At 36.2% G+C, this 17,079-nt stretch overlaps 1 protein-coding gene across 4 annotated transcripts in view; it reads left to right on the forward strand.

The window, feature by feature from the left end:
• The window catches only part of LOC138704607 (E3 ubiquitin-protein ligase KCMF1-like), an 80,565-nt gene that overhangs the window by 22,762 nt on the left and 40,724 nt on the right, over positions 1-17,079 (forward strand). The gene's annotated exons all lie outside the window — the stretch shown is intronic.

Genomic DNA, 17,079 nt, shown 5'->3' on the forward strand with positions numbered 1-17,079 from the left:
TTGACAAGTACAGCTCTCCGCAATCCGGGCTATGGTATGATGATATGTGAATTAATGATAGCGAAATGAGTCCGAGATCCAACGCCGAAAGTTACCCAGCAATTCTGTTTCAATTGGTTAAGGGAAACCTCGGGAAAAACCCAACGAGGATTGCTAACGTTACTCCACAGCGGTGGAGCTTAGTGACTTACTGAGTGTATTAAATGAATGCTTATTTTAAAGGGAGATATTGTCTTATGTCTGTGATTCAGTATCCTATCACCGCGGTTATATTAACACAAGATGTGTCGTAAAACTGTTACAGTCAGGTAGGTCTGTTATATTAAATAAGAACGGTTGTGTAATAATAAACTAACGGAATTGTGATTTGGACGGACGTGTTCAGAATGTTGCTATTTTTCGTATAAAGTATTTCATATTAAATAAAAACATTTCTACCCAGTGCAGCGACATTTCGAATCCCGGTCGGGGCAAGTTACCTGGTTGAGGTTTTTTCCTGGGTTTTCTCTCAACCCAATATGAGCAAATACTGGGTAACTTTCGGTGCTGGACCCCGGACTCATGTCACCGGCATTATCACCTTCATTTCATTCAGACGCTAAATAACCTAGATGTTGATACAACGTCGTAAAATAACCCAATAAAAAAACACGCATTCTTAGCGCGAATAAGGTATATGGCAGCGTTTGAAAATTCTGGCTGGACAGTACCCAGGGACTTGTCAAGGTCAAACCATTTCCCACTTGAAAGATTGTATAGCCACGAAACAAGTCCGATGACCATGCATGGAGAGTGAAAGAGATAGATATTGACGTGTTGACATTATCGGATAGTAACACGCAATCGTTCTTTCTCTACGAAATACAGAAAAAGTAACTACAAATTGAGCATATTTAATAAATAGCTTGTTCTCACTTTTATTGAACGATGTTTCAGCCTCGCCTACGATTCTCCATATACTGTAGTTTTCACACGTATCTTGCCATAAGGTTAAACAGTGCGTTCCTGAGCTTTGGCAACGCTGCACAAAGGTCGGCCGGCTTTATGTTTCCCGCTTGTAATAGCTGTGCCCTTTACGAATCAATCCCTTGCTTGTTTATGGAACAGTTGTTACCTATCTCTGTGTTCCGTTGTGTAAACTTAACATTAACAGTAATAATAATATACACAATATGTAACAAAACACATTGAAATCACTTTTTGTTGCCACGTGGCACACAGATGCAAACCCAACGAGTGCTTCAGCCGTAATGACGCTGATTGGCTGATACAGTCACATGCAGTGTTCCCAAACTCCCGCGGCTAAACTATAGTACTAACAACTGAAAACTGTCAAATTTCGTCAAAACTGTTGTATCCTCCTCTCACGAATTAAAAGGAATTGAATTGCTAAATAACTAGATGAAAGATTACTTGGAACAGTATAGTGAAATTAAAACAGCAGCAGATTTGTGACATTTGAAGTTGTCCGAGAATTACTGTGGCAACATCCCTTTCCTCTCTTTGTGGCCAATAAGTCGCTGCCGCTCCCTCTTCCCTTCACCCACAAAGAGAAGAAATACTAAAATCAGAAGTAAACACTGAAATACTAAAACAATTGTCTTTAGAGACAATTAATATTAGGTACCCTCTACAAAACTGGCTTCATTTATACACTGACGGATCCTTGATCTCCAGAGAACAAGGTGCCGGTGCAGGTGTTACGTGCTGTCTCTTCTCACTTTATAGATCTCTTGGGTATGGAACAACAAGTTTTGATGGAGAAATCATTGCAATAAGTGAAAGTCTCAGGAATCTTCTATGCTACATCAATAAATTTAAAAATGCAGTTATATTGTCAGAATCCAAAGCAGCTATTCTATCAATAGTCTCTAAACACACACCTTCATCTCAAACAGCAGAAATAACTAAAATGCTCTCTCAATTAATATCACTCAATAAAAGAATTGTATTCCAATGGATACCATCCCATTGTGGAATCCTGGGAAAAGAGAATGCGGATGCTTTAGCAAAGAAGGGCAGCACTGCTACTTACAGACCTGTTACTAAATCTACGTATTACTCTGTGAAAAGATTTATTAAATCTACATACTTAGACTTCAACAAACAAAATTTGATAACACAATCTCAAGGGAAAAAATGGAACTCTCTGCATCAAAATCCACAGTTAATTCCCGATTTACCACAAAAATCGTCTGTAGCTGCATTTAGATTGGCAACAGGCCATGATTGTTTGGCCAAACACCTGCATAGAATTGGAATATATCAGTCCCCTAACTGCCCATTGTGCAACTCAAACCAAGAAATGGATTCGGAACACCTCAAAATCTGTGCTTCAGTGGCTGGCCATGATAATATCTTTAAAAAATATTGGAGTGCAAGAGGTCAAATGACTTTATTGTCAAACGCCTGGCATTAGAAAACAACAACAAAGAGAAGGAAAGTTATGTTGCTATGGAAACACTTTAATGTCTTCAGATGTTTCAAATCGGTTGTTGTTTTAATTGCACTATAGTAACTGATACAATATAAAGTAAATAAAAGGTACAAGCATTTGTACCATTCAGGCGCTGTTATTCCATTCTTCTCTGTAATGCTGAGCCCAATGTTTTCTTTTACAAGTTTAATCGCTTCCCATTCTCTCTATATATTCTGCAGTGTCATATCGATAATTAGGTCTAGGTCGGTTCTGAAAGATAGCGAGGATCGTTGACATGTTCTTCCTGGTCATTAATAAACCACTTTAAGGGTTTTGTAATTTCGAGGGTAAAAAATGTGATTTTTGATCTTTTTAGTAATGTAATGTAATCTTTTATATCTATATTTGTGAAATAAATTTTAAGATATCTATCAAATTGACCAGGTTATGCATTAAAATGTTCAGCCATGCAAATGCAATACCATCCAGGAATCTAATTTTATCGCTCATTTTTCTAAAAAAAAAAAAACTGTTTAAATCGTATCTTCCACAGTTTTTTTTTTTTTAGATAAATTGCATGAAATTTTGCATGACCCTCTGTCTTAGAAGATCAACAGACTGTAGCTCAATCTTTAACAGAAATTAAAAACAAAAATCTGTTAAGTTGTTTAACTTTTATATTTCGCTAGGCTTATGCTAATATTAAACTGTGATGGAATTTTACCTTGATGGCTAGTTTCGACGTGGTGTTCGCCTTCTGACCAGAATTCAAGAGGATACGGTAAAATACCATCACAATTTAAAATTAACGTAGTGAAGCTTAAAAGTTGTTTATTTAAACACCTACATTAACAGATCATCAGTGTTCAATAAGTGTTTTAAAAAGTGTAATCAAGAATGGAAAAAATAAAACAAATACTTTCAATGAAAGATTTCATAAAAGTTTTAATATAGGCCTATAACGAAAACTTTTCTTCTTGTTGCAGATAATCTAAACACTGATCTAGGTCATGTTAATATGGGTGTTACCTTTAAATAAGGTACTAGAAAAATATAAATAATCTTTGGAATAACTTCATAAAGAGCAGTTTGGTACAAATCGCAGAATGAAAATTTTTGAAGATTCACAATTCCAAAAACTGTTTATGTATGAACATATTTTCCTCTTAGATTGAAGAACAATTTTCAGACATTACTTATATAAAATTTCAGCAAAATAGGGCTTAAGGTATGGAGAAATAAAATTAATTATATATATATATATATATATATATATATAAATTTTTAATGGTGGAAAATGTATGTAATCCTTTGAACATTCAATATTTGACGTAAACTGCTAGACGCTCAATGAAAGACAATTTATAAAAAATAATATTAATAAAATATGTCTCTGGAAATATGTCTGTTGAATCTAACCAAACACTGAAGTAAGGGATAAGTATATCGGAAATGTAATTTTGTAAATTTAAACTTAACTTATAAGCAGGGAACGGATTTATATGGACTAAAAATATATGAAATATGTAAATATATATGTAGTTATTTTTACCAAAATATGGAATTAAATATGGATTTTTACCAAAATATGGAATTAAATATGGACTTAAAATTATAAAAAAAATGACTATGTACGTTAAATATTGGTACATTTTAATCAAACTAAACAAAAAATATAATGGACGTACCTTATCTTCCAATGTAGTTTCAACAAAACACAATTTTTATTGTCTGTTACCATAACAATAGGTTACAAACATTTATTTCAAGTGCTGAAAAGTGAATCTTCTTCTATTGTCTCTGAGGATAGATTTATACTGACTAAAAGAGCGTTCGACGTCACAAGAAGTAACTGGTACATAATTCAATTTCACAATGTCTGCTGGGGATAAGTCCAAGTTAATCTTCACTGTTGATTCACCACTCATCACAGCAACAACCTTTTGTAGTTCTTCATATCCAGGGTTTTTTGAAAGTACAGTGTCCACCTTAGCTCTTACTGCATCTGCAACTTTACCTCTACCACGATTCAGTTGTTCCACAGTACTATTTATAATTTCAAAACTTTCAGATAGTGAAAGGTGCCTATTTTGGAGACTTTTGAGCGTTTTTATGATGCATGAAAATGTATGCTGAATGTGAGCTAAGTCATTCTTCACACTTATGTCACAGGTAACTGTTTTCGCAGTATCAATTGAGACTGCATCTTCAGAGTCCAATGCAAGGAGAACATTGTTAATAGAGTCTATATGTTCGGCATAATATTCAACTGCTTCTAGCCATGTACCCCATCTAGTTAAAATTGGCTTTGGTGGCAATGGAATTTCAGGGTACATTTCTTTCAACACGTTAACTCTACTGGGAGCTTTGAGAAATACTTTTTTCACTGATGAAATCAACAAATCTACTTTAGGGAAATTGTCTCTGACCACTTCTGCCACACGATGAAATGCATGCGCCACACAAGTAAAATGAGTCAATTTAGGATATACAACAGATAATGCTTGTCCAGCTTTGACCATATAAGGGGCAGCATCGCTAATAAAGAATAACACATTATCGTACATAATACCCTTTGGCCACAGGATACCCATAGCTTCGTTGAACAGTTTAACTATAGTTTTGTTATTGCACTTTTCTAGAACATCACAATGTAAAAGAATTCGTTCAGAATATTGTTCACTTAACAAACCGATAACTACATTACCAACAAGTCTACCTTCTTTGTCGGGAGTCTCATCAATGGAAACCCAAATTGAACTATCTTTAATTTCATCTCTTATCTTCTGTATTGTCTCATCGTAGATGGATGGAGCATACGTCTTCCTAAGTGTTGACTCATCCGGGATTGTATGTTGAGTATATTTTTCAAGGAATTCCCTGAAGACCTTATTCTTTAGTTTGTAGAGAGGAATATCAGCAGAGATGAGAGAACGGCACAGGTCGATGTTAAACTCAGATCTTACATTCGATGTTGTTGGTTGTGTTAAAAACAATTGTCTCTGCTTGGAATTTAGTTGTTTGTTGGCCTGATGTTTACTAGTTGTAATGTGTTGTTGCACCAGGAACTTTTGTGTAGATGATACTGCACACTGACACAAATTACAAAATAATATTTTATTGTCAGTTGATAAACCATCTTCTTTAAATTCTGAAATGTAACTTGTTAGTTTTGATTTTAAATTGACTGAATGACGTACTTTTGGCATATTTACCGTCTTTATAGTATGATTTACAAAACTGAACCTATGTGTACTCTGACTGGCATTTAACTGTTGAGCTGCACAACTGAAGTCTGTTAAAAATTTTAAATTAAATTAATACAGTTTTGTAACTTACTTTCCCATTGTTGATAGGACTGCTAATTTTCAAATAACTCTGATGTTAAAGGGATTACTGAACATGTGTTTAAATCTCTATTGTTGAAATGTATTTTTAAAAGTTAATGGAATTTTGTTTTGTTTTATTGTTAAACCTAATATAATATGGACTGTTTTATATGAAATATGGAAAATATATGGAAATTAACGAAAATATGTACTAAACTCTAAAATATGGAAAAATATGGAAAATAAAAGTAGGATTTTTCAACCCTACACATTGTGAAACATAAAGATAATGCAAAATATAAATTATATTAGCTTCATAAGTAAATATGTATTTACATATAAATCCTTTCCCTGCTTATAAGTAATATAGAATGTAGATCTTAAATCGGGTTTATTTCGTTGTTAAGCAATAGGTTATTCAGCTATTAAATGTCACGCAAAGCTAACGTGGTTTGATGCCAACAATCTCAACTTATTATTGCGTTTCATATCTTCACAGATCCAAGTGCAGCAGGAAGAATGTTTTTTTAATTCCTCGAGACATATAGACTATAGTTTCCATCACATTATCAAATTATGGTACATTTTAAGGGTATCGTACACAAGATAAAGCAGTGGTTGCCAAACACCACGAAATTGTGACGTAATAGAAATGCAACCCGCACACCACTATCGCAGGGAGACGGGTGGAATGGGTATCTCCTCAGGTAATGCGGTGAATGACAATGCAGAGACGGACTATGACCAAAAAACAAAAACAATATTATATTCTTCTACTTATTAACAACACACACTTTTTCCGTGTTAACTTTTTATCCACCTATTCGTTATTTGTGTATATTATTAATAAAATAAAATATATTTTCTTATTTACCATAAAAAGAACGTGTACTTTATATCAGCAGATATTTGAAAAAGCCGATACTCTTTATTGTTTGTTTATTAATGAAATATTCAATTTAAAAGTAAGGATGTGGTAGTCTTCATAACAAGGAGAATAATGACAACGTACATTTTTCTTTTATACTTCATTTAAAATTTTACAACAAATATTTCATATTTTTGCCATCTGCAAAAAATAAATACTTTTCCTGCCATGCTCCTTAAAATTAAGTTTTTACATATTATCTGTTTTCTGTTTTGGAAAAGACATGGAAACATATTATCCTACACACTTGTAACATTACATGTGTACGTCCGCTGCTGATAAATGTATTTACTTATATCGAAGTGAAGGCTGTAAACAGAGGGTGGGGATATGATGCCATGGTTACGCTTGAGAGGAGACAGGGGCATGTGTCGCGACACAGCTTTTGGCGATCATTGAGATAAAGTATATCGTACCGGGGTCCAAATTATTGTGTTAGCCCATAATCATATCATGTGGCCACTCTGGTCACATGCCTCAATGCTTTGTAGTGCATTCTACAGTCTTTGCGGTAAGAGAAAGTGCTTGTCGTTTAACACGTGCTCTAAGAACAGCGTTGCCACTCCCTCTTATGTAGCGAAGTTTTTCCTGTCATTTCCGTAACCGGCGAGTACTTGTGTTTCCATGACAACCTTAAAGAATGCAGTGCGGATATTGGTTCTAAGAATAAGTTCACATTTGCAGCTGTTGACCTTGAAGTAGGGTACAGTGGGAGAGTTGTTGGGGAAGGAGGAGAAGCACACTCTGTAGAGTTGTCAGTCACTTTCGTTCCCTGTATATATTTTGTAGCTCGATCGTGGCGACAACTATCAGCTATTTAAACGTTTTTCTATTAAATATCATGACTAACTACACTGTGTCCACACTAAAAGTATACAAAAATAACAGCTTATATCGTAACTTGGATAAAGTTTATTGAATAAATTTATTCTGCATTGTATGAAGTAACTAAAGTTTTTATTTCCACTAGTACACTTCAATATGAGCACCATTTATAGCTTGACAGTACCAAAATGATACTCAACCGCTCGCCAGGTGTTCACCAACACATCAGGTGTTATAAGCTCAACTGCTTGAATGATACTCTGTCTCAAATCAATCAGATTACGAACTTTTCTGCTGTACACAGAATTTTTAATTAATCCCCACGCAAAAAAAAAAAAATCCAAAGGAGTTAAATCCGGGGATCTAGGCGGCCAGTCAGTTGGCCCACCCCAACCAATGTAATTTCTTAGAAAGGTTACATCCAAAAACGTTTTAACATTTTGATGGAAGTGTCGTGGAGCACCATCCTGCTGAAATTTTAAACCTGGTGGAAATTGCGGAATAGTAAAGTTCTCCAGCATATCAAGGTACGTGACTCCCGTCACTGGTGGCTCCATAAAAAGAATGGGCCAATTACTCCATTTTTGTGCATTCCCAACCAGACATTGACTTCTGGCGAGTCCCTTTCATGTTCAATCACTCTGTAGGGATTCTGAAAACCCCATATGCGGCAATTATGACGATTAACCTTCCCGCAAACGTGGAAGGTTGCTTCATCGCTGAATAGCAACAAATCGACATACCTGGGATTTTCATCGATACGCCGAATCATCTCATCACAGAAATTAGCTCTCTTGCGACAGTCATCTGGTTTGAGTTGCTGTACCGTCCACATCTCTATTGACAAGGAACTGGACTGATAAAACAAATTTTCATTCATGCAACAATAAGCTTGAAACGAAACATTTCACACAACAATGGCCATGCAACAATAAGCTTGAAACAAAACATTGCACATAACAATGGCCATGGAAAAGGTATGAAACGAAATCTTGTAGAGTTTTTCTATTGATTGAGCTTTATCTTAAGAAATTATAATATACGGTTGTGAAATTTTAAGCTATTATTTCTGTATACCCTTAGTGTGGACACGGTGTACTTTTGGTAAAAATCTTTTTCCCCATATTCGCGGGGGTTTTCAAACTATGCCTTTTCCAGCTTCGAGAATAGTAAAACTTTATGCCGAACAACTCATTTCGTTACTAGTTTATTTTAGATCCTTGGGGTAAGGGTTAGAGTAGTGAGAACGTTATTATGGCTTTACTAATGATAAAATCTGTAAGAATGTGGCAATTACTTTAACTGCTGCGTAATATGTACCGGTATACGTAATTTTGTGTCACTTTTGATATGATGTAGAAAGGAAAAGTCCAACAGGATGAACAAGACATGGCTAAGTGATCATGTGTTTCCCGTATTAGAAATAAGGTCACTGCTGAGTCAGTTGCGATGAAAACTAAATACAATTATACACTATAGATTGAAGAAAAGTTCTTTATATATAATATGAAGGAGAGCCGTCCATGGGGCGTGCGGACACCACTTTAGTGGCCGGCGTCCTGTCCGATTTTTAGGGGAAGGAAAACGAAAAATATTTACAGAACTTTCGTTAAATAACGTATGATTGAAATAGTAATAATGTTTTCAATAAGTGTTAAGTTTTACATTATTTTACTCAACTTGTGCTTGTATGATACTATGGAGGACTAGTAACTGTGTCCGTGTGAGAGGGGTCTGCCGCAACCGCGGGGAAGAGGGTAGGTACTAAAGGTTCGGGATGGGGGTGGCTTTGCTATGACATTGACAGGCAACTACCAGTTCTGAATATATATTGCGAGAGTGCAGTCAACTTGAGTTTACAGTATTCTTTACATTGTTCAATTCAGAACTTCCTTATACAGTAATTACAGTAAATCTGTGCAATTCAGTGTAGTGCGTATATTTAGAATAGGATTAGTAGTGTAGTGTAGTGTAAAAATAGTATAGGATGTGTATAACTATAGTATAGAAATAATAGTGCGAGATTATAGAGCAGTCATATTAGCAAGAACGATAGTCTTAAACACTTTCGTTTAGTGTGGCTAATAGAAAGGCAAACACAACTATTCATAGTGAAGCAAGAGAAATAATAGCTAACATCATAGAGAAGTGCGATGAGGAAAGAGTGCAAAAACATTTGAGGATTCCCTTAAATACATCAACTGAAAGAGCGGCCGAATACACTGGTGTGGGATATAGTATAATAAAGAAGATTAGGAAGGAACATAAGATAAGAAAAGAAAACAGTCCGGATAGACTTCTGAAATCGCCAAGAAAGAAGAGACTAATAATATCTCGTAATATACTGCATGTAGACGACTTCGACAAGTGTGTTATAAGAAATACAATACAAGACTTCTATATTCAAGAAAAGAGAGTGCCGGCAATACCTAAACTTTTGACGGTAATTAAAGAAAAAATCAATTTTCCTTGGGGCAGAAAATCACTAAACAGAGTCGTGAAAAGCATGCAGTTTAGATGGAGGAAATGTTTCTTGCACGCATAATAGTATGTTTACCACTAAGTTCAACTCCCTCCTTCCTCTTCGCTTCCCTCAGAAAACCTTTTCCTCACCAACAAGACCGCGGACACAGTTACCAGTCCTGTACAGTATATGTTTGTTATTAGTGTTCTTTAAATATTAGTCTGTAAAATTGTATCAGCTTCTTTTGTTTTTAGCTAAGTGGAAGAAAAGGCCTGATACCCTTAACTTCGCCAGAATAAATATTATTATTATTATTATTATTATTATTATTATTATTATTATTATTATTATTATTATTATTAAGTAGTAGTAGTCCATAGAGTTAGTTCTGTGGTAGCGTGTCTGCCTCCAGACTAGTTGGCCTGGGTTCCATTCCAGACGGATCAGATTTTCGTGTAAAATTACTACCTCGGGACTAGAAGAGGTGGCAGTGCACAGCTTCTTCAAGTCACTAAATTGTGCACCAATATGCCTGGGTTAAATCCCAAATCGCTCCGCATTACATATGAAGAAAAGGCATATATGTCACCGTTTTATTTTTTACTTGGATATTTAACGACGCTGTATCAGCTACGAGGTTATTTAGCGTCTATGGGATTGGTGATAGTGATATGATATTTGGCGACATAAGGCCGAAGATTCGCCATAAATTACCTGCCGTACGGTTGGGGAAAACTAATGAAAAATGTAACCAGCTAATCAGCCCAAGGAGGAATCGAAACCTGCGCCCGAGCGCAACTCCAGATCGACAGGCAAGCTCTTTAGTCGACTAACATACGCCAATGGCTATGTCACTGTTCATAGTAGTGATTCGTCCGTCGGACGGAGACGTTAAGGCTGGCGGCCCCCTTGTGGTATTCGACTGGAGTAGACTACGTGCCGGCACCGGGTTTCCCCTTCTTCCATCATCATCACCACCACCACCACCACCACCCTCACCCTCACCCTCACCCATTTCCTACACTACACTTACATGAACACAAAGTCGCCGTCGGTAGCGTAGTTGGTATAAGCGCTGGTCTTATATGCTCGAGGTTGCGGATTCGATTCCAGCCGAGGTCGATGGCGTTTAAGTGTGTTTAAATGCGACAGGCTCATGTCAGTAGATTTACTGGCATGTAAAAGAACTCCTGCGAGACAAAATTCCGGCACACCGGCGACACTGATATAACCTCTGTAGTTGCGAGCGTCGTTAAATAAACCATATTTTTTTTTACACGAACACTTACACATACACTCACCTTAGTATACAACATAACTTTCCACAGATGCGCATCATGCATAGCGTGTAACCACAGGCTAGTGTCACGAAGTCTGAGATGATTTTTTGCATTTCTCGCGATATAATACTCTAAGCGGTTAGCAACTGAGAGTACTAGGAACAATAAACTGTGTTATAGTAGCGCTCCTAGTGTCTAGCAACTGACGTTCAATTGTCATTGAATGCATGTTCCCTACGTATTGAGCTTCGTGACTATGTACTAGACTGTGGTGTAAGTTGAAAATGGTCACAGTCCTGCCATCTACCCGCAAATACGCGAAACCCGATTTACGCAAGCGTAGTGGGTAGGCATTGTATACACACAGTTTTAACAAGTTCGTTACTATTGAAGGATTAAGAATAAAGTAGCTCACTTCTTAAGAGTATAAAATATGTAATGTTTCACTTAGGATACTACTGTAAATTAATTAGACTACACCACTGATTTAGTTATAGCTTTATATTTATTTTCTTACGTATATTTTTAATATTTTCACCAAAGTATGCCTGCATTTATTCTTAAAATTACAAATTATTATTATTATTATTATTATTATTATTATTATTATTATTTTTTTTTTTTTTTTTTTAACTTATTGTGAGACTGGATATTAAAACATAAATATAGTTTTTTTTATTTCTCTTGGAAAAGTAATATTTCAGTTTCAGTAACAAATAATGTTGCCAAACTCTGTAATAAAATTTCCATAGCTTGTTGTCTTGGTACTGTATTTAAATTATTTCAATATTATTAATATATTGGCGAAGGGAGAGGGTCCTGACAAAATATGTTTGTGGGTGGGGGGGGAGACAATTCCTGTAGGTAGCCATGTATGATATGAAGTCATGACTGAACTAGAAGGTACTGCTTCCATCTTTTATTGGTGTTGCCTTTAACTGTCAGTGATTAGCATTGTATTTTGGCTGCACGTGAATGAAACGCTGTCATAGTCTTTATTTTCTTTTCTTCAAGGTGGGCATGATGGCCATTTCGATATCGAAGTAATTATAGGTGTTGTATCATTGTTATACTGTAAAAGGCCATTGGCTTTCTTTTTGGATCTTCCATATAGGGCTTGTATATCTGATGAGTACAGTATGTACTCCATTAATTGTGTAGCTGCCTTATTATGTATATAATTATGATTCCGAAGTACTGTTTTTGTTGGTCTTATTTCATCTTTCGAAGTCATGTATTCAACAGTTTTCCGTGAGAGCTGCATGTCAAATCATTTCTATCACATCAATTCAATGTTCGATGTTCAGTGTTGTCTCACACGTACAGTATGTACGTATGTATATATATTTTGCAGGCCTTACTCATAATTACAGATACGCAAATTAAAATCGTCATACACAGATGTTTCAATTACGATTGAGATCACATCCAATTAGTGGCTCGAACAGCCCATGAAGGGCCAAGTCCGATCAGCTGGCCTCATGTCCTCATGTCTCAGCAGAGGTGAACGATCATCCAACCAGAACGGAGATATCGTGTGTTCAGCATGATGAACTCGCCCTCTCCAGTCGTTACAGTCGTTATAGCAGGTTTCCAAAACCGCATTTCGCTACCTACACTGACCGAAATTTCATGAGAAACTTTCTTCCAAAGTGGGAAATTGGAGATTGAGGCCAGTATATTTACAAATGTTAATCTATATGGATGATATAATTTTAATAGCAGAAACACCTGAAAGCTCCAACACATGCTAGTGGAATGGAACAAAGAGTTAATGAGAAAAGGGATGCGGATTAATGTCAACAAGAGTAAAGTAATGTAGATCTCTAAGAAAGATAGACAGGAAACAGAATTTAACATTGAATGTGAAGGACAAAACCTGGAGAGAGTGGAAAGTTTTATTTGGGAACAATAATAACTAGTGATGGAAGAGTAGATCAAGAAGTACTGAACAGGGTAAAGAAAGCAACATCAGCATACTATCAAATAAATAATACAATAGTTGGGAAAAAAGAAATAACCACTAAGACTAAAATACAGATATATAATTCAATAATTAAATCTATAATACAATATAGTACCGAAAGCTTACCACTCTTAGATAAACATCTAAGTATGTTAACAGCAGTGGAAATGAAATATCTTAGAAGAACTGTAGGAAAGACCAGAAGAGATAGAATAAGGAATGACAGGATAAGAGAAGAAAGTTAAAATGAGAAAAGCATTAACAGAGGTGATTAATGAAAGGCAGTTGAAATGGTTTGGGCATGTATATCGTATGGAAGAGGAAAGGAAGGTTAAACAGGTGATGGAAATGAGAGTGGAAGGAAGAAAGAGAAGAGGAAGACCAAGGATTAAATGGGAGGATACAATAGAAAGAATAGGCCAACAGAAAGGAAAAACAATGGTAGAGATGAAGAGAATGTGTAGAGATCGGGAAAAATGGATGAAATGGATGGAGAGAGGCGAACCCGATGCTTAGCAGCAGAAGGGACTGAAGGAGAAGAAGAAGAAGAGAAGAACTTTCTTCCCCTGAGGACTCGAACCAGCGTGCATTCCGTAACTCTGTCTTAAACCGCGATGCTACAATGCTGGACAGTCAGACAATCACTGTTCTATAAATCTTAGAATGTAGGCTTTCACTGATGGATTGGTATTTTCCGGGCTAGAGGGCCGTGGTCTGTTGGTGTTACAACCAAACGTTTCATCCACTACTCCAGTGGACATCTTCAGTGGTGTGGTACACGTGTGCTGAAAGATCTGCTGTGTGTATCAGGGAACTGGCATTGAGATTGGTAGCACGTCGATATTTAAGGTGTGGGATGGTTGTGGCTGTTCTATAAAAACTGGTCATCTTGTATGTTTACAGTTGAATCATTACTCAACATTCTTTCTTTAATTAATAGGGTGAAGAAACTTTATCGATCGTTACAATCAACAGTTACCTCATCAAATCATGAATAAGTGAATGTGATAAATGAATACACTGAAATGGCCAGTTTGTATCTTTAAGTTTCATATTTTGAATTAATGAATACACCTATTTAGAATTATGATGTTAAGATTCTAGCAAATTTTCATATTTATTATTTTTATTTTTACTTTTTTGTCTAAATGTGAACTGTTGGAAGTTACTGAAATTTTGAGATTAACAGAATAGGAATAGAATAGAATCCTACCTAAGCATCTGGGGCCATTAAAAAGACTTTAGTCGGTTCCCAGTGTGTAGCACATAAAAAGTGAAAATTCACTTTTTAAGAGTAGTGAAAGATATTTCAAGTCCTTGATATGGTGTGTACATAGAGCCCATATGAATGGCTAAAATGCGCATGAACTTCACTCATCTTCCACCATCACTGAACATACCGCATCAGTAGTGTATATATATATATATATACATCTTTTCCGGACTCTTAACACATGCGCTGAGAATGCTATTACCACTCCCTCTAAACTCTGAATCATACATAGTATAGTACTTACAAAAAACCGGAACCTTGCCTGTTTCCGTAACAACCTGAAAGAATGTAGTGCGGATATTGGTTCTAAAAATAAGCTGGTGGACTTTCCATTTATTGATGTTGACCTTCAAGAATGGTGCAGGCCACTGGCGTAGCTCAGATGGTGGCGCATTTGCCTGCTGGTCGGGAATTGTGCTTGGGCGTCAGTTCGATTGTCGCTCGGGTTGATTACCTAGTTACGTTTTTCCTATGTTTTCTCCAACCATAAGGCGAATGTCAGGTAATCTATGCAAATCCTCTGCCTCAGCTCGCCAAATAATATCTCGCTATCACCAATTTCATCGACGCTAAATCACCTAGTAATTGACACAGGGCCATTAAATAACCAAGTAAAAAATCAGTCAGGCCCCTATGTGCCTGTGGAGAGGTCTACGAGGTTTCTTTCTCAGTCATGTACCCACATCCTTTCTGTTTCAAACTGTATTTAGCGTTTGCAGTTTCCACTTTGCCCGACTTGGTGATGGAGTTTCAGCTTACACATTTACACAACTCTGAAATGTCACCTTTGAGAGACAATAGGATAGACGTAATTCTATGTCAAGAAAAAAAAAGTAGATTGCAGCGAGAGAGGTTAGGCTGGAAAGTATGTGCTAAGGAGATGTCAAATACTAGTATAAGTGTAATCGTGGATTACTTGACAAACCATCAGTTCATGTAGAGGTTATACTAACTGCTGTGTAATAATCATGCATAAGTTATCTAATATATTTAACATTAATATTGGAGTTCCTCAAGGGTCGGTTATTGGCCCATTGATTTTCTTAATTATGATAAAAGATTTGTTGCACAACTTGAATTGTGATTCTGTTTTATTTACTGATGACATGTTCTTACTCCATGCCATAAGCGACCTACATTATTTAAACCTATTTTTTAAGAACTCTTCTCTTTGTGATGCTGTGCACTGGTTCCAGGCCAATGATTTCGAACTTAAATGCAATAAACTGAACCCTTATTGTTTACTTTAAAGCATGTACCTGATGAGTTGGTGTCTGAAGTAAAACTAATGGAATTATTTTGGACTCAAAGCGATCTTGGGTAGGTCATATATTCTCGCTCTGTAATACAGTTTTTCGTGTGTTACGCTCCTTAAAAAAATGTATCAAAAGAGTATCTCATTCAGTCATATCATTTTTTTATTTTTATTTATTTTTATTTTCATAATATCCTGTCTTATGGTATCCATATTTGGGGCCATGGTGCCATTTTGGACAAAGTACTTATTCTTCAGAAAAAGGCTCTACGAATTATTACTAACTCGACTCATGATGCCCACTGTCGACCTTTGTTCCAAAATCTTCTGCTATTCACAAAGATGAATGTAAATATGATTTACAATGTCAATTCCATAGTTACTCCACTAGGTATAATGACCATTTAATATTAACTTATAATGTCACGATTATAATCAATATCTCTGGCCCACTCTTACTTATCCCTTACAGTGTGCTCCACTCTACCAAATCAAAACCAAATTTCTTAATGATTTAGATAAAGTTACCAGAGGAGCATGCAAAGAGTTTATTGGTCTTCCTCATGACTGCCTTAATGGAATGCTCTACTCCCCTAAAAAAATCGTGGTCTTTCGTTAATGAAAGCATCTTGGGAAGCGTATGTACAACACATAAATATCTGTAATACTCTTCGTGTTGATGACTGCCATCTTCACATTGTTAGGGACCTTGTAAGCGAAAAAGTTTCTGCTCTGTCAAAATTGAATATCACAACTATTGATGCTATCAACTGGTCAGGTCGTAAAATTCGTAAACACTTAAGAAATGACGCATTCAAAACTTGGACAAATCATACCTTGCGTGGTAAAGGGGTTATTGTTTATAGTGATCTCCCCAAGGCTAACTCATGGGTAAGCAATCGAAAGGGCCTATTTTCCTCAGAATGGACCAATGCTTTAAAAATGTCAAGCAATATTTTGACTGTTCACGCAATACTGGGCAGAACTCTAAGCACAACCCTCTGCCGTCATCCAGACTGTAGTGACCTTGAAACACTTGGACACGTGCTTGGACGATGCCCTAAAGACGAGCTGCTGATCAATGCTAGACATCATCGTGTACGACATGCTTTGGTGGCATCATTAAAAACTTTAAATTGGGAGATTCATGAGGAAGTACAGTGTGTATCATCAGATGGTTCTTTCAGATGGGCAGACATTATTGCTATTAACGGATGCTTAAAACGGGCTCTTGTTCTTGACCCTACTATCCATTTTGAAAGAAACCTAAATCAGGCCACCGAAGTTGATATTGAGAAGAAGTCCATATATGAACCTGTCTGCCTTATCTTTATCAAAAG

The sequence above is a fragment of the Periplaneta americana genome, chromosome 8 (assembly GCF_040183065.1).
Source record: "Periplaneta americana isolate PAMFEO1 chromosome 8, P.americana_PAMFEO1_priV1, whole genome shotgun sequence".
Classification (NCBI taxonomy): Eukaryota; Metazoa; Arthropoda; class Insecta; order Blattodea; family Blattidae; genus Periplaneta; species Periplaneta americana.